At 31.5% G+C, this 19,809-nt stretch overlaps 1 protein-coding gene across 3 annotated transcripts in view; it reads right to left on the reverse strand.

Moving 5' to 3' along the window:
• LOC126843830 (protein sickie) overlaps window positions 1-19,809 on the reverse strand; it is an 85,679-nt gene that overhangs the window by 55,814 nt on the left and 10,056 nt on the right. The window lies entirely within an intron of this gene.

The following is a 19,809-nucleotide window of genomic DNA, read 5'->3' on the forward strand; positions in this document are numbered from 1 at the left end:
GTTTTGCCTTAAAGTGGTGATAATGGAAATGTGCGTTATCAGTTTATCATTGATTAGACCCTGTGTGATAATAATATTAACTCCTAGCAACACACGTTAATTTAACAGAAGATAATGTATAACAAAAGTTACTTTATTACGGTGGTAAATAATTTACCAACAGATAACGACAAGTGTTTGGTGCAACCTGGCATATGACTTTTAAAATTTCGGCTTAATGTCAAGTGTTAATTAAAAAAAAAAATGCCTGAACTTACTGGCTAATAAATAAGGTGTGTGGCGTTCTATTTAAATAGTTTTATTATCAATGAAATAGTGATGCATTTTCTGACATCACTTTGCACCCCCCCCCCACCCTCTTCTTTTTGTTAATAATATTTATTTTGTACACACGATATGATTCACACTAACTGTATATTTTTCAATGGTAGCATTATTAGTGTGTGTGTGGCAAAGGTCTACTGTGAAAACTTAATAATCTCGGCCACGCACGGCAAACCCTTTTTGTGTTGACACAACGGCAGCGCAGGGGTAGTATGTACCTACGTGAAAAAGTGCACCTATCCAAAGAAAGTTTACTCTTATCCGCAATATTTCTTTGAAACCTAGGGGAGTACTATATAATCTGTATGGGGAGGGGCGGGGAATTACATTACAAATCGACCGAGCCATTTCGCCAGTGTGTATGTGTGTGTGTCAGACCGCCCAGGTAAAGCCAAGAAACTTTTTATTTTTCACGTTCAAAGGTCGCTTTTACGACCTTTTCAAAAGCGCCGGATTTCTTATTAGTTTTCTTTCCCCAACCATCTTTGTTCCCTCGCCCTTGTCTAATCTACTACACGTAATAACGTCGTCGCACGACTGTACCTACCTACACTTTTAATCAATTTGGACACGCGGTTTTCTTCTGTTCTTTTCGTTTTTACACTCAAGACAACAATAATATTATAGTGTACTTATATACCTGGTATCTGCACGCCGCAAAGCAACGCAAGTAATACAGGGTGATATACAGGGTGATTCTTTTATCGCGAGCCACTCGATATTATATAATTTCATATAATGTAATCTCTATTTTTCACAAATTTTCATTATCCTACCCAACTCTCAAAAATTAGTTTTTTTTATAGCAATTTTTAAAACTCAAATGGTAACGTATATATTTTATTAACTTTTTAAATTAAGAATATTTTACTAAACATTTTGACTTGTTGATAATCAGTATGAACCAGTATTTTTAAAGTTACAAGAGTTTAATAAGTTTACGAAGAAACTACACTCAACTAAAAATAATTATCCAAAACTGGTTGTGGACCAGTCACAGTTTTGTTAATACATTATTTTCAAGTTAACATAATGTATGCGTATTAAAATAAGTTTCAAAAGTTGCTAATCAAACAAAATTGAGATCACAATATATGAAAAAAGTTAAGAGTATCCACACTTCATGCAGATACGTGTATAATATGTCCTGATAATTATATATATGATTATTTCCAATCTATAATCTCCTTGCGATATATGTTGGTAATTGATAGTATAGTCTTAATTATAATACGTTCTGGCCAAACGTTTTTTTAGTAGTTAATCCCTTAATCTTTTAGTAGTTAGTAGCCTTAATCGATTTACTGGCAACATTTATCAATATATTTTGACATTTTCCATAAATCATATTCCGTGGTTCACCATTAATTAAGTGCCCATCTAACAAATTCATTTGACTATCCTTATATAGGTATATCTTAATCGTCTGTATCCTAATATCCTTCTGTATCTATATAAATCGTTTTATCCTTATATCCTTTTATCTTTAATCTCTTTTCTATAATTTCTTATATCTTATCTCTTATCTCTAATCTCTTATCATTGTTAAAAAAATTCAATTATTAATTGAACCCAGTAAGATATTGAGTGACCAACGATAATAGAATCACCCTGTATACGCCGTTAGCTTGTATAGAGTTTAGTTTTACAAGACTGATATAATATTTCACGGTTATATTTTTTTCCTTTCGGCGACTATTTGCATTTCTTGTGTAGGTATATACGCCGAGCCCATAAAAACAAAACTCGAGGAGAAAGTAAGAATCCATGAAAAATAAATTACACATTGCGCAATGTAATGGCCGTTGTAAAGAGCCTACGGTCGTGGCATTTGCAAAAAAAAGGCGCACACCGTGTCGGCTGTGCGCTTTTCTGAATAAAATATCGCTGTCTAATCTTTTTGTGCAAAAAGAAAAGCCAAAAGGAAGTTTTCGAATAACGCGTTTTTACGACCCGATAATAAACCTAAAATATAATATTATGTAGGTACATATGTATAATATATAGATAATATGTTTTGGTGTACATATCATAGCTATAGAAAATAATATTACCTTAAAAAAGAGGTAAAAATTGTCCTTTGTTCTGATCAGAATTTTTAAAATTGAAAGTTTTTCATTTATTTAATAAAAAAAAAACACTTGTTCTTTCTTTGAAATGTAACGTTTTCATTCAATATCATGCACAATATTATGTAAACATGCTTAAAAAAAAAAGTGTCTTATAGAAAGTACCTAATATTAACTTTGAGAATATAACTACATTTAGTATCACAATATTTTACTTTGTGAGACTTTTTTAATTACAGTTGTACTTTGGTTTGTTTATAAAATAACACAACTCAAACCACAAGGCACGCAAACAAAACACTAAATTTAGTCACTTTTTTCTAGCGTTTTGACAAATACAAGAAAATTATAAGTTGTAACTAGTTAAATAAGGAGAACACTGAGATTTCTTGCTTTCTGTGCACCGCTATTTTAAATATGGGCGATAAAAATAATTTTCTTAGTTATTTTAAAAGCCAGCACAGTATCGATGGTCGATTATAGAAGCATTATTTTAAAACCACTCTAAATACATTGTAAATAAAAATGTTATCTTATAAATTGCATTTGTAAGTAGTACATAGTTACATAAATATATAATTTTGAGAGCAACATACACAATTATGAGAAGATAGCTTCCATATTTTTTTTTCTTAATAAATTTACTTATTGGAATTATGTTTTTTGGAGGGTTTTCAGTTGTTTTAATTAATCTCTGTGTATAGATATAAAAGGGACAGATCATAGACGTGTCTAAGACTCGAGAGCCAAAAATTATATGCCACAAATAGTAAACCATAAGTAAAACTACAGTTTAATAAAGTTTCTTAATAAACATTTGTTTTTTTTTTCAATCCTATTTTATGATTTCCCTGGCGACTTCTACAGTAATTAAAAACTTAATTTAACCAAAAACAAAATTGGTTTATAGATTATAGTTTTATTTTTGTGGCATGCGAAAAGATACAAAATGACTTTTTACATTTTACTTAATATTAAAAAAAAAAATAGTACTCTGTACTATATTTATATTTTGACTCGATTCACTTCGAGAGTAAGTGCAAATGACCGCCATTACCCATATAGCGGGATAATACCAGTCACCAAAAAACGCATATAAAATGATAGGGAAAAATTTAAGTTCCTAAAAAACATACAAATTATGATCAAAATTTCATGTTATCAGTACAGACCTATAAATTGTACAATGATATTATTCAAAGACATTGTATTTTTAATGGAAATATTAGTTAGGTAAGGTAATAGGTTATTACATAAGTTATGTTAGGCCGTTATTACCCCATCAGTATTGACTGGTATTACCCTTATCGGACTTTTTTTTAAATACATTTATTTACTTAAAAGCTGTAATATTTAGGTATATTATGAGCAAATAAATGCAATCCTTGCCAGTTTGTGTTATATTAGGAACAGTCAATATAGTAAAAAATTAGAAATTCTTAATTATTTGAGATGAGTTTTGTTTTGGAAAAATATTACAACAAAAGTGATAAGAAAATAATTGATGATAATTTTTTGGTGGGAAATAAGTTGTTTATCATCTTGAAATATCTGGTATTGGGTTTTGGTAACAACTGTTATCAAATTATGTGCTCATCTAAATTTTAGTTATCATATTTTAAGAGACATGCCACTGACCAGTATTACCCACTGACTGGTATTCCCCCATTCTCCCCCATACCTTATGTAACCTGTACTTATCCCTCTTTCTTATGTTGCCTGTTCGATAATACCATCCGACATCATTTCTAAAATGTATATATATAAGTTTTTAATTGCTAATTCGATATTTGCGTGTCAGACTTGAACGGCACGCGATCCAAAACCATCCTAGTCGACAACACCAGGGTACTATTTGTCTTTTGTTTTTTTTTTTAACAATCTAAATCTAAGAAAATCACCGCTGTCGTTTTCCTGGAATGGTTTTTGTCCTTGGACATCCTTAATTGGCATCCGTATTACTTCTTAGTTCTAAGAGCGCTCATTCAATACAATTAAAATAATAATAATAATTATCGGTAATGATAGCTCAATGCGCGGCTTAATAATTGAAAACATAACGGTAATACTTGTATTGAGATTGTTATATTATACTTATTGAGATATAATTGCATTCAACATATTACGGTGTGCAAAATGGAATATTATTGTTGTCTTATATGAACAATAAAATATTAATTTAATTTAATCAACTCGAATAATATTTCAGATTTATAATTTGCTATTTCACACATTGAGAATAGTGTAAATTCGAAATCAATCCGTTGTGTGTACAACTGCAACGGAAACCAGTCTAAGGTCACCAACAAATAAGAAAATTGATTAATTTTGTCTTGAAAAAATGCAAAAAAGTAAAACATATTGTACGGTAACAACTTGATACATGAAAATCTCCAAAGTCAAAACTGAATAAGAAATTGATTTTTTTTTAAGTTTATTTAATCTTATCGATTTTCTCATTCATTTTTGGCTTTAATATCATTTTTAAATCAAATATTTTCAATACAGATACATACATAACTAAATATTTTATCTAATATTTTGTGTATTAAAATGACAAGAATAACTATATACATTTTTTTAATGAAAATGTGTATTAAGAGCCTCTGTACCTAAATAGTTTTGGTCGAAATCCACTCATTCTACTTTAAACGTACTGTCCCTAAGAATACTCAAATTTAATTTTTGAAAAAACATTTTAACTCTTCATAATGAACTGTGGCAAAATTTTAAAATGATTTTTCGTTAATTAATTATTTCAGTTTAAAAAAGTTAAAAATTGCAGTTTTTTTACATTGAAACAATTAATTAACTATATAAATAATGTTTTAATGGTGCCATAGTCATTGTTTTGAAAATGTCAAATGTTTTTTTCAAAACTTAAATCGAAGAATTCTTAGGATCAGAGTACGTTTGAGAAGTAGAAACATAATATGTTTTTGTACAAAAATGGATCCTATATGGGTTGTAAAAGTTGAAAAAAAAAATTCAAGTATCAAGATAGATACTATTCTTTCCTGTGGGTAATGTGTGTATGTTTAAAAATGTTGGCTTATGTTAAAATTTCCTATACAATGCGCCTTAATAAATGCTAGTATTGAGGCCTCTTAAATGTTGCTTGAACACATTGTGTTTCGTACTAAAACCTAAAGGTTATGTGATGGATATTATCGATTGTCCCTTGAACTTGAAGTTGAAAACGCTTAAGGTTATACTTGTGTGTACGGTGCGCTTCAATGAACAACCTATACAGCGGTTTGGCGCGGTAACCGTGCAATATCGTGTAAGGTATTTATTTTTTTATTCCAATTCAAAAGAAAATCGGATAGAAAAATCCCCCTCAATAAAAAAAGTTTATTAAATTCCCAACACCGAACTGGAACTTTTTAAAAAAAAGGAAGACAAATTATTTTATATTTTGTTACACACGACAAGTACAATATATTGATCCGGAAAAAAGGGCACGTGTTACGAATAAAACATTTATAAGCAGATACACATATACGCGGAGCTTCGGGTACGCAAAAGACATAAGAGAAGAGGAGAGGAGGGGGCAAGGGGAGGGCAAAAGTGTGTATATATACATATATAGGAGAGGAACTAGAGCTTTAAAGTTTACACTACCGGCGTGAGGCGGCGGAAACTTCACTGGTGCTCACCGAGGAAGTCTTAAGACTTTAAGAGAACACAAACGACAGTAAGAATTAATCGCCATACACTGGTTAAAAAATACATACTTTGCCTTAACTCAATCAATAATAGAATATATGGTATAGTGGTGTGGGGAGGAGCTTCACAGACATATAAAATTAACTACAAGTAGCACAGAATACCTCTCTAAAAATGATATATAGTAAACCGAGGCTTTTTCCTAGTAACCAATTATATACTCAGCAGTCAGCAACTAAACTGTTATCCATAAAAAAATTATATTATAAAAAAAACAATTATATTATTTTTTACAAAATAACTTAATTTAAACGGTCATTCATAACCGTAACATAAGATGTGAAAATTTTATATTTCCGAAAAAAACACCTCAAAACAGGCAGTTTTCATGGAAATCGTGCCTTGAACATTTCACTGTTTTTTCAATTTTGTTTTTTTAGTTTGGATTTTTGTAACCACTACAATTATCAATATTTAAACGGCTTGTTTGACGAAAATTTACAAAAAAAGCTTTTTTGAGGGGAATTTAATTTCCTTCATGGACATGTATCAATAGAATTTTTCAGGCCAATAATTTACGAGTTTTGGATAAAAAATGCCATTAGTGTAAAAAAAACGTCAGTCGTCATGATAGGTATCTTAATATCACGGTTATCTAACCGTGCTTAATATTAATATTAAGAGCCGTAATTTTCAACATATTTTTTTTTATCATCATGAACAATATTTTCACAGTACTGTTCAAAAAACAAATTGTTCGTTTTTTTTTTTGGCACAGTCTAATCAATAAATCATAACCCATGACATGTATATTTTAAATTATTTATTATTTAATGGCGTTATAATTATATGTTCTAATTATTATTATTTTCTCTCTAATCATTGATTAATAATTTGTAAAAACTCGTATATTTATTTACTATTAATTTTGTATTATTACTATTAGGCCTATATTTATTATTTGCTATGCTATGCCTATGCTTATTATTCGGATAATTATCATTATTATTTTTTAGAGACTCTTGTTCATCAAAACAAGGATTTTATCCTTAGTGCAGTGCAATACGAGTATAATATGTAAACATTTCTTGTAAATCTCATTACTACTGAATAAAATTATCATTCATTCATTCATATATATAAGAGAGGGACCAAAGCTTTAAAGTTTACACCGGTGCTCACCGAGGAGGTCTTAAGAGGAGAACAAACGACAAGCGGGCTCGTTAATAAGAATTAATCGCCACTAATAGGCGGCGGCGCCGCACAACAACACGGTATTGGTTTTACCCGGGAAGAGCTTTTTCAGATTTTCCCGCGTTTTATTGGCGGTGGGTATAAATTATTTCACTTCCTGGGGCAACGTATATCGACACGGACTGGTCGAGGGGAGGGGCAAAAAGGAATTGTACGAAATCGAGTTTTCCAAAGGTAAAACCGTATATATAGTTTATTTATACACACACACACGGGGGGGGATGATGGGAGGTCGGTCGAATTTTCCTCCCCAGAGAATCGAGTTTTCCCGCGTGTCTCTCCTCCGGGGGCTGATTTATATAAAAGCACCTGAACAGAGCAACATGTCCCCCCTCCTGTCTCGTTTCTTCCCTAAAGTCCCAGAGTCCCATATACATACACATACACACAGAGTGCATTTATAAACCACCACGGGTAGGCAAGTATATATATATATATACGTACCAAGTCAACCGCAGTAACAACCACCTTACATGTTATACTTACCTACAAGTTACAGCGCAAGCACGACCAATTATACCTGGTCGAGCTGAGTTATGATGACCGTTTACTTCCCCTCTCGGGACGGTATAATAATAATAATAATCGCCCGCGAGGAAATGCCCGTGGATTATACTTAGCGTGGTGGAAATTCGGCTGAAGGTATAATCGCATTTTGGGCCAACGTCATTTTGGTATTAAATCTAATCGCCGGACATAACAACGGTTGTTGACGTAAAATAATTAAATTTTTTTATCGACATTTAAGTATTATATATGTACGTTGTACTAAAAGATTATACAATATCTTATAACGTTCACTATTATCATAAAGCTAGAGTTTTGATTATAAAAGTATAATATTATCACTTATCAGTTTGTGATAACCAATGAGAACGTTGGAATCGAACCTAACCGCTTTGGTAACCCAACTAACGTTTTGTTAACTTCACAAGTAGACAGCCGGTTTCATCAACTATTGTTAAATACGCTCTCAACACATTGTTAGTTAACAATTCATTTAAATGTAACAAATAGAATTTAACAATAATAATGTTATAGTGAAACTTATTTTATTTAACCAGATGTTAAATTTCAATGAATTGTCAACTAACAATGTATTAAGAGTGTATTTAACAATAGTTGGTGAAACCGGCTGATAATGTAATGTGCCAGAACAAAGGTAGGTTATTATTACTACACGGTATTATTGTAAATAATTGTGTTATTTTAATATTTTTTGTTTCGTTTTGGAGTTGGGGAACAGGGTGCTTCTTGGGTGTTAGTTAAAAATTTACCTTAAACCCTCTGATAGCTTACAAGTATTTTTTGCTTTTTTTTTGTAAAAATATCAAACTGTTCCACAGTCGTGGCTGTAAATGAAAAAAACGGTTGTATTATAATAATTATAAGATGTATGAGTGAAAACCGCTATTTTTAAAACGAATATTTGGGATTATATTTATTTTCCACTAAAGTATTTGTCAACACAAAACGTTGACGTCAGGGCTTAAATGAGAGTACATATAAGTATTTTTTTGGGCGGCAGGAAAATGGTGATTTATAGCCTTTTTTTAAAAAAAGAATCGTGCAACGTGGCGTGTCAAATTAAAGAGAACGTCTTAAGATTTATGTGAAGAATTAAAAAGTATCTATTTAAAGTATTCCGAAGTAACTAAAAATGTGAATATAATTTTACCATGTTATTTATTAATTACGTCAAGTAAGCAATGCGTATACATACAAAATTCACTCAGAGGGCCAAAACAGCGCAATTAAACTTTTTTTGAGTTTATAATAAATATACATCCGGTTTCATTAACATTTGTTAAAAATTTAATTTATTTTTAATTATATTTAACAACTAGTTAGTGAAAATTGGGTTTCATCGAGATTATTGTTAGCCTTAACGCGTTGTTAAAACGATTGTTAAATTAATCACCCGAAATCGGCTTGTTAAAAAGTTAATCGGCATGTTAAAATGTATTGTAGTACATCTATATATATAATATTTATACTATTAGAGTTCAGAAATTGTTTTATCATTTTTGTTGACTGAGTATACTAGTAATATAAAATAATGAATTACACGTTAGATGAGGAACTTCTTTATATTGAGCATTTAGAGAACAATAGGAAATAAAACTTCGATAACCCTTTATTAGGTAAGCATAGGTTATTTTATGTTGGTAGTTTAGGTAAAAAGAAATGGCACTGACTTGCATTATAGGTTCAAATATCATAATTTATTGTAATTTATAATTTAGATAATATTATTATGTCTTTCCTGCCTTGAGTATAACAACGGAAATAATTCTTATCACTACCTACTTTTTTTTTGGTCTTCAAAATAGAAAAAATGATTTTAATGACCTTGATGACCAACAATTTTTAGAAAAAAAATATTTAAATGAACCGAAACGTTAAAAGAAAGTAAAATAAAATGCCAAATAATAACAAAGTACAAACTGACAAATTAAATTATACAAGCACTTATCAGTTATCACACATCTTAATAACCAATGAGAACGTTGAAATCGAGGTAACCGTTTTGGCAATTCAACTAACGTTTTGTTAACTTAACAAATAGAATATAACAATAATAATGGTATGGTGAAACTTATTTTGTTTAACTAAATGTTAAATTTAAATGAATTGTTATCTAACAATGTGTTGAGAGTGTATTTAACAATAGTTGGTGAAACCGGCTGATACAATATTTTAAATAAACTTGAAATATTAATAATATAAGCAGAATTTTTTTGAAGGTATGTGTTAAACATTTGGAAGGCCTATAAGTCAAGTGCATTATTTATCTGTACGTGGGGATTTAAAGTTAATGTAATCAATGTCCTATTATACAGTACCGAATTCGAATAACTGAGGTTTGTAAGATACATTTTTAAAAACCGAGTAGCAACACAGATGCTGGGCAGCCTACCAACTAAGCCGCTGTTCTCCCCTCGTGTCTGCGGGTCAAAAATAAAATTACATTACCGTTTTTAAGTGGCATTTCAGCCGAGCACTAATAATACTCGAGATGGTACTCAGTAAATATTGTGTGCTACAGGCACCCTAGTACATGACCACAAAATTGGCAACTTTCTTAAAGTGGTAATTACATTACATTTGCCTTACCTAACCGAACCAGATTAAAACTTTAACGTTTCTCTAATGTCGTTTGTTACAGCACGGCCAAAAATAAAAAATAAAAGAGAGACTTGTGTGGTCTATTTTCATCCGTGTAATAAAAACTATGCGTAACGTTTAAACTATTCTATTATAATCTAGATTTATTCCCCTAAATCGCATTGGATCATTTTTTTTTTTTAATCGGATCTGGACCTCGAAAAACAGTAGTAGCTATTTGGAAAACCACCGTTTTTCGAAAGAACGGTTAATTTATTTTAATGTTATTCTATTGTGATCGTCGTCGGAGGATGAAGCCAAAGACTGTTTGTAATTTATAACCAGTCACGGGGAAAAAATAAAATACTGCAGGTATGTATAAAAAAGACTATATTATTATTATTATATGTACCTACCACCTCTCAGACCCATTTGTTTAACGACAGGACCACCAATGTACATAATTTATATAATGAAAGAAACGCGCCCACGACGTCGTCTAAGACGTTGCACAATGTCCGCTGTGTTGCAGTCAGTGCAGTCAATCTGTGAGTTTACTTTACTATTTTTTTTTTAATCTTTGTACCTCTGCCATTCATTTTTTCGGCTTGCGACCAAGAAAATCGATATAATACCTATTTATATATATATATTTTTTTTTCACTTAGCCGCCCACGCGGTTACTATAGCGTAGTAAAACCCCACCTGGTGCAAATAACGCCAAGTGTGTGCTGGAATTATTATTATTATTATTATCGATTAGAGGAGGGCACAGGCGTCGGTGTGTCAGCAAAAACGACAAGTGTATGACAAATGGTAAACCAATATATAATGGACAGCAGAGACAGTGTGCGCAAAGTGTGGTTTATGAAAAATGAACCGCACAAAATTCAAAACATTGGCCAAGATGATGTTTATCATTAAATTTTTTCTCTCTCGAGAAAAGCGTGTTGACAGTAAAAAAAAAAGTAATAATAATAAAACGTTTACTAGAAACGCCACACACGCTTTCTAAACAACAATATCTATTTAATCAAAACAACATAATATCACAGGGAATATGAATGTATACACACCATGTGGGTGGTACTGGGAATAAGTATTACTTGTTCAACTTATTACACAACGAATGTGCCCATCATATATTTTTAAAAATGCATCGTATAACGATTTAATAACAAACCGTTTTAAAAAAATATTATAATCAAATAGCTATTCGAAAATATTTTAACATGGATAATATGTCTTATGGCTGGGGGTCATTCAGAAAACGTTGACATTTGTATACTTGTAAATTATTTACCACCGTAATAAGCTAAAGATTATTAAACTTTATCTTTTGTTAATTTACGAGTGTTGCTCAATTTTTGATTTATTATGTTCAGGTTATTACCAGTATACTGGTTATCGAATAAATGGTATCAGCGGTAGCAGAGTGTATATTATTATCATAAAGGGTCTAATCAATGATAAACTGATAACGCGCATTTCCGTTATCGCCACTTTAAGGCAAAACATTGATAACAAAATTTGACTGTACGTACATTTTTACACAGCGATAAAATATGACAGCTGTAATTTAACTCGTGATAAAGTACATTTTTAACAACATATAAAATTTAAAACACGGTTTTTGCAAACACAATTTATATTAACTCCTGTTAAACTCAGTTTATCTGTGTGTAAATATTTGGCGCAACCCGGCATTGACTCGTTTGATGTGCATCAATACACGTGTAGGGTTCAACGCGGTTCAAACTCTTTTATTGGAGGTGCTCTGTTTGTGAGAGGTGTGTGTGTGTGTGTTTTTGGTAGGTAAAGACGGTGCGGAGAAGCTGTAAAAGAACAGCGGTTGAAATTAACCTGGTGACTTTTGAATAGGGGCCTTTACAGTAAAGACCTTTGACCCGGAGGCGGTGAAACTCGATTTGAATAAATCCACTTGGTCCCTTGTTTTCGGTCTCGAACACAACCCCGAGCAGAAATACCTTTGGGGAATTATAAACATGCCTTCTAGGCACTACCAAAGAATAACAACGTTTTTTTTTATAACTCCTTAATAAGAAAAAAAAATACTTTGCGTGATCGTAATTATTGTCATGATAACAATACAATAAGCCGCGCCAACGCTAATTATACAGGTAGAGAGGTATACAATAATGGGTCTAAAAAAAAATATATATATATAAATCTATATATACATAAAGATAATATACAAGTAGCATTTAATACACCGACTTATATATTATACACCTTAAGTAATAAGTATATATTATTATATGCTTTATTTTTACACTACATATACCCTATATACCTAATAATAAAGGTCCACGGTCCACCCATTGTATGTTGTAAATAAATTACAAACTTTAATATATATTTATTATGTGATTGGTTGACTACTTCTTTAAAATATTCTTTTTTATTATACAACTTTGGAGGCGATTTTACAAGTAATTAGGCGTATGAGAGACTCTAAGAACTCAACAATTCTTTTAACCTGATTTTTCTTCATCCATCCCAAATATCCAAATTTAGGGTACACGGTTATTCCCTCAATTTGTTCTTTGGTTAATATGGAGAAGACTTCAGATGTCTCAGCTTGTTAAGAATTAGCTTAAAAAAATTAACTTATTAACCGTTTTAATCAAAGCGCAAGAGGTAATTTAAACTTTAAGCTGTACATAAAATTATTTTAATCCAGATAACTACATTATTGGCTTAACATCTTTAACGAATTTAATGCAACATAATGTAAGTAATTAATTAATTTGGAAAGAATTGATTGTAAAAAAATATATCTAAAAGCAATTATTTTAACTAATGTTGTTGGACTTAATTTCCAAAGTGTTAATATAAGTTCAATTTGACACTCAGTGACAAGCTTCGGCCCGGAGTTTCTACTTAATTAAAATTAAAACTGTTTATTCGCTTTCTTTTTTTTTTTTGGCTTACAACGTTTAAATCAAGACCGAGCAAAGCCTTTTGGACCTAAATCCAATTTATTAATCCCCCCTTTGTATTTTCTTTGGCCTCGAGCTCGGTATTGACGTTTTTCTCCTCCGACAGCCGATTTCACCAACATTTGTTAAAGATTATATTTAACAATAAGTTAGTGAAAATCTGCTTTCATAGAGAGATATAATATTATCACTTATCAGTTATCACATTTTGTGATAACCAACGAGAACGTTGGAATCGAGGTAACCGCTTTGGTAACCTAACAAACGTTTTGTTAACTTAACAAATAGACAAATAGACAGCCGGTTTCACCATCTATTGTTAAATACACTCTTAACACAATTCATTTAAATTTAACATCTGGTTAAAATTAAGTAAGTTTCACCGTAACATTATTATTGTTAAATTGTATTTGTTAAGTTAACAAAACGTTAGTTGGGTTACCAAAGCGATTATCTCGATTCCAACGTTCTCATTGGTTGATAAGATATGTGATAACTGATGAGTCATTATATTATTTAATTTGTCAGTTTGTTATATTTGGCATTTTATTTTACTTTATTTTAAAGTTTCGGTTTATATATAATGTTTTAACACATTGTTTAGATAGTCTATACCTTTCTAAAAATTGTTGGTCATAAAGGTCATTAAAATCATTTTTTCTATTTTGAAGACCAAAAAAAAAAGTAGGTAGTGATAAGAATTATTTCCGTTGTTATACTCAAGGCAGGAAAGACATAATAATATTATCTAAATTATAAATTACAATAAATTATGATATTTGAACCTATAATGCAAGTCAGTGCCATTTCTTTTTACCTAAACTACCAACATAAAATAACCTATGCTTACCTAATAAAGGGTTATCGAAGTTTTATTTTCTATTATTCTCTAAATACTCAATATAAAGAAGTTCCTCATCTAATGTGTAATTCATTATTTTATATTACTAGTATACTCAGTCAACAAAAATTATAAAACAATTTCTGAACTATAATAATATAAATATTATACATAAGCTGTACTACAATATGTTTTAACATGCCGATTAACTTTTTAGCGATCCGATTTCGGGTGATTAATTCAACAATCGTTTTAACAACGCGTTAAAGTTAACAATAATCTTGATGAAACCCAATTTTCACTAACTAGTTGTTAAATATAATCAACAATAAGTTAAATTCTTAACAAATGTTGGTGAAACTGGCTGTAAATTTAACAATAATAATGTCGCGGTGAACTGGTTACTTAATTTGACCAGATGTTAAGTTCAAATGAATTTAACATTATGTTAAGAATGTATTCAATAATAGTTGGGGAAACCGGCGGCGAGTGTCTTTTATATGCAGCCATATTGCATTCAGCATAACCCTTCCCCTCTCTCTCTGTTTTCCCCTTTTTGAGTACCCCCCTCTCCACCAAACCATAAAACAAGAGTTACAGCGCCCTCGAAACTGGGTCTGTAGGTATATTGTGTGTACCCTTTTCCGGAAGATTAAAGTTTAATGGATCACATCGGCCAGAGTGTAAAACAATTTGTCAAAATAGCCTATATCCAGGACACGGGAAAGCTATCCCCTTTGAATAATGAATTGCCAAAAAGGAGCACCGGGATAACGGTATCCCTGTATACTGTCCACGGGGTCGTTCAGCAGGCCAAGGGCATCGCAGTTAATCGCCAACACACATATAGCAATCGTTTGGTCGTTAAGTAAAATAGGAACACCTCACACATTGTTAACAATAATGTGCAAGTGTACCTAATCAACGGGTGAAATTTATTACAGGAAAAGCGTTTAAGGGTCCTTGTAAACATTACAGTGATGTAATTATGGGGAGAAGAAAGTCTATATAGGGGTACCTACTAAAAACTAAACACCAGAAATTGATACAAAAATAAATACCGAGTATTTGTTGTGTATTTGAGTATTTTTTCGATAGGGGTTTTTTTTTTTGTTATTACTTATACCGTTTTGTCTAACATTATGGGCCTCCTTCCCCCAAGACTATTTTTGAAAATGCTCATAAGTCGTAGACAGTATAGTTGTGTTTACACTTCAATTAGGTACACAAAAAAGTAAATTTGTTTTATCAGATTTAGAGTTAATGCTGAGTTTATGAACGGGTATGAGTTTGTATGTATTTAAATACATAGAACTTAAGCTTTAACTCGGTATTAATGAACAGTTTAAACACCTAAGTTTCAAGACTTGAGTTCACAACCGTTCATTACACTTAGAAGGTAATGGTTTCATTTTTTTTTTTTGTGTTAGACCAACGATAATATTTTAAAAAGTTCACTCCTTTCCCTTCAAAACGAGAAAAACCCCTCTAAAACATTGTCATTCTTGTCAATTTATTAAATAATAACATTTAGTGTATTATTATCATGGAAGAACAACGAATAACGGTCAAATTAAATTATCTCTTTATATCATAATATGATTATTAGTTTTTAAGCATAATTTAATTTAAATAAATACTTTCCGAAAAAATGGTGGATTTAGTGCCAAATCAGAATTGGACATTGCCCAGGTATTCCCTACAGCCTACTAAACACCTTTAGCACTTTTCTCTAGAACAGATGGATGTTTTTTTTTTAATTAGTTTTTTATGGCTATTTAATAAAATAACGCTACAATTAAAACATCTTAGATCTGATGGTTCAACCAACACGACGATATCTATTAAATACAAAAAGGTTTTTAAATAGAGGTTATCAGATAAGAGATAAGAGGTTGTCATTGCTTTATTTGGAGAAAGCCACTTAACACTATATATATTATAACCACATTTAGTGCGACCCCACCATATTATGCTCAGTTTCCAATTTTTTTGTGTTCACTTGAATATTCGAGTTTTTCATCATATTAGTTAAAGGTCCCCTCCTCTCAGGTATTTTGATATTGATATACTGGAAGCCATAACCTGTTGGCCCTAACCACATTTATCATGTTTCCCATTTTGTATACACAACACACTCCCTAAACGCAATATCCTGTAAACGTACCCTCACATTGTTACTGCGATAAATTTGATATCATTTCCTGTGATGTAAGAAGATACAGCACTCATATACGGCACATGGGCACACCGAAGACTCCAATAATTGCCAAAATCTTATGAAAAATGGAACTAATTTTTTTAATTTTAAACTTAGACCTAATCGTTTGGATAAATCCACGTTACCCACATACAAAATAAAATAAGTATGTTAAATAATGACTTCCTTAAAAAGTTGATGCGATAGCCAAAAATGGAAGTCGCTCGTTAAGCAAAACGGTAAAGGAGAGGTGTTGTTTTTTTTTTGTGTTGAAAAAAACATATTTCAAACACATGAATATTTCATATTATGTTACTTCTATATGGAAAACAGGTTTTATCGCTCAAAATGTCCACGGTGTACCCCTGTGTATGGCCTATGTTGAATTAAACGTAGGAAGGATATGGATTTTTTTTTCCCAGACAGATATCCATTGTAATACAATACAAACGAGGATCTAGAAAATGGCTTTAGTGATAATATTATACTATTATAAGTACAATGCGTTTCGTCGTCGGTCCACTTAATTTTAATTTTAGATTTTTTAAACATTACCTAATATAGCCATTGGTTATGTTGTAAACGAGACCGGATTAAAACCAATATAGACTTAGGTTTAAATGTCTAAGGTAAGTTCGACTGATAACATAACGTTCACTATTATCATAGAGCTAGAGTTCTGATTATTAAATTATAATAATATTATCACTTATCAGTTATCACATTTTGTGATAACCAACGAGAACGTTGGAATCGAGGTAACCGCTTTGGTAACCCGACTAACGTTTTGTTAACTTAACAAATAGAATTTTTAACAACAATAATAATGAAACTTACTTGATTTGACCAGATGTTAAACTTAAAAGGAATTGTTAACTAACATTATGTTAGGAGTGTATTTAATAACAGTTTGTGAAACCGGCAACAGATTAGTTTTCAAAACAAATGTGCTGTGCTGTGTATTGAGACTGGAAAACTATGTTTTTAACGAAATTCAATATTTTACCAATGGAACGCTGCTAAAATGCGTTCAGTAATGACAAATGATTTTTGTCGTTTCAGCGAGAAAAAAAAAACAATGTTAACGCAAAAAGTTTAACACTGAGCCGGCTATAAATATAAACCGGAGAAAATAAGATGCGACACTTAAACCAAACTTCAGAACGGCCATTACGGAGAGGGGAAAAAAAAGTTTGCAAGGTAATAAATACTGAAAAAGTAACAAAAATATACCTAAAAAACGGCTCTCGATTTGCGTTTCCACGTGCAGTCACGTTGAAAGTAGTTAAAAGTCGGCCTTGTTTGATTTGTTTAGTTCATCAAATAAAAGTAGGTACAATTCACTTGCCTGTAAATATCATTATTTCGCCATTTATACGGCAAATATTATATTATAAACAAAATATATATATATATATATATATAAATATTATTAGGGTTGTCAGACAAATATATTATATAATTTACCGTGCACGATCAAAGCATGTAATAATTTAAATGATACCAGCACACCCTCTTTGTACCATCCATACGAGGTGCCCTTGCAAATCTAATTTAAACTTTGTTCGACTTGAGCTTAGTATAGCTGCGCTTTCCCTTATTTCCCAATCTTATACAAATAATAATAATAATAATACAAATGTATAGGTATTACATGCAGAGTTACAACAGGTAACAATGTATCAAACAAAGCACTGTGATCAGGTTTATTTAGAAACATAATAATATGTTAATTAACAGTAATAACTGGAAAGACATGAAATGTCATAGTTTTTATTTACTAGTTTCCTCTTGAAATATTTAAACATCTGTACATAAAAATTGAAAAATCAAAAAAACAGATGTTAAACATAGAAATTGTTTTCATAGTGTGATGGGTTTCTTTTTATTAAAAAAAATCTATTTTAATCCGCCTAGTTTGGTCGTTTCTATTGGAATAAATTGACTTTAAACATAACAAAATGATGTCAAAAATGTTATGATATTTTTTAAATCATTTAAAATCAATCATCTTTTGACAGAATTTGATTGAACGTTTCAAACGTTGTATATCAATTATAAAATTGTTGTTTGAGTATTGCAAACATATTTCCAGTGTTTTACTGTGTTTTTAAATATTATGTTTGTTATTTTCTACATTTTCTTCAATATCCTGAACTTTTTGACATTTTGCAAACACAAATACTGTTATACCTATTTTCCAATCAAATCATATAAATAAATAAATAAATCGTTGATCACAATTTTTGTTTAACTCAGTAGTCTGTTTTAGACCTGTTTGAAGGGTACAGGGGAAAACCAGAGGAAAGTCACTTTTTAAATATGACAATTTTGATGTTATAAAGTTCTAATTTGATAAAAAACGAATCTGTTCTTTATTTTTAAGCACGATTTGTACAAAAATTTAACGTTTTGTTTTTAAAATATTTTTTTTTAGCATATTACTTAAACATGTTTTTCTTGGATTAGGAAAAAGTGACTTTCCCGGGTTTTCCCCATGCACCCTTCATCCGGTGCGGTGATAGCGGTGACGCAACGCAACCGCACCGCAGACGCGTTCGACGGGCGGCACGAGGTGTCGGCGTGGTGGCACGCGGCGGCTTGATGCCGCAGCGGCCGGCCGGCCGGCCGGCCGTTCGGTCTCCATTGGCAACCGCGCGAACCGAGTGTTGTTTGGCCGACGGAGATGAGTCATAATAATAATACGTCCTCCCGGTCGCCTCCGGATTCCTCCACCGCCGCGGGCCACTCCCGCGAGGGGAAAACGTGGAACGTTAACCTAATTGTGGGCCCTTTTCCCGCGCACTCACCCTCCGCCGGCATTACGTGTCGTTGCTCCGGCAGACGAGTGACGCGCAAGAAAGGAAGCCAATTTGCGTGCCCTCGTCGAAGTAAATGATAACAACGCAACGCAACAAAGAACGGCCGGCCGGATGTTCCTGTAAGTGTACACTACTGTGTACGTCTTAAGACGGCATCCGATAAGTTAGTCGGGCAAAGTCAGTTTTTTCTTAGACAAGCTAAGTAACAAGCTAAGTTTTTTAAGTAACAAGTTTAAATGTAAATAAAATCTAAATTCGTTAAGTGGTACTTTACACAAATTATTTGCAAGTTAACGTTATTTTGTAGTAAAAAGTAGTGTTGAAACCATCGAAAAACCGGTGCGTGTAATACTTATTATCAGATATTGTCTAAAAATAAATATTGTGCAAAAAAAACCGCATTTGAGAACAATACTGCAAGAAAAACACATCACTTTCTCAGCTAAAATAAGAAGGAAAAAAATTCGATTTTTTATTAATCTACCTTTAAATTTGTAATAACTTTTTAGCAGATATTTTTAATTTCGTTAGCTAATCTAACCTTAAATTGAACACATTA

This window comes from Adelges cooleyi, unplaced genomic scaffold (genome assembly GCF_023614345.1).
Source record: "Adelges cooleyi isolate 19-005CV unplaced genomic scaffold, UGA_ACOO_1.1 ACOO_flye_CR_arks_rails_tigmint_CR_PRNA_574, whole genome shotgun sequence".
In the NCBI taxonomy this organism is placed as follows: domain Eukaryota; kingdom Metazoa; phylum Arthropoda; class Insecta; order Hemiptera; family Adelgidae; genus Adelges; species Adelges cooleyi.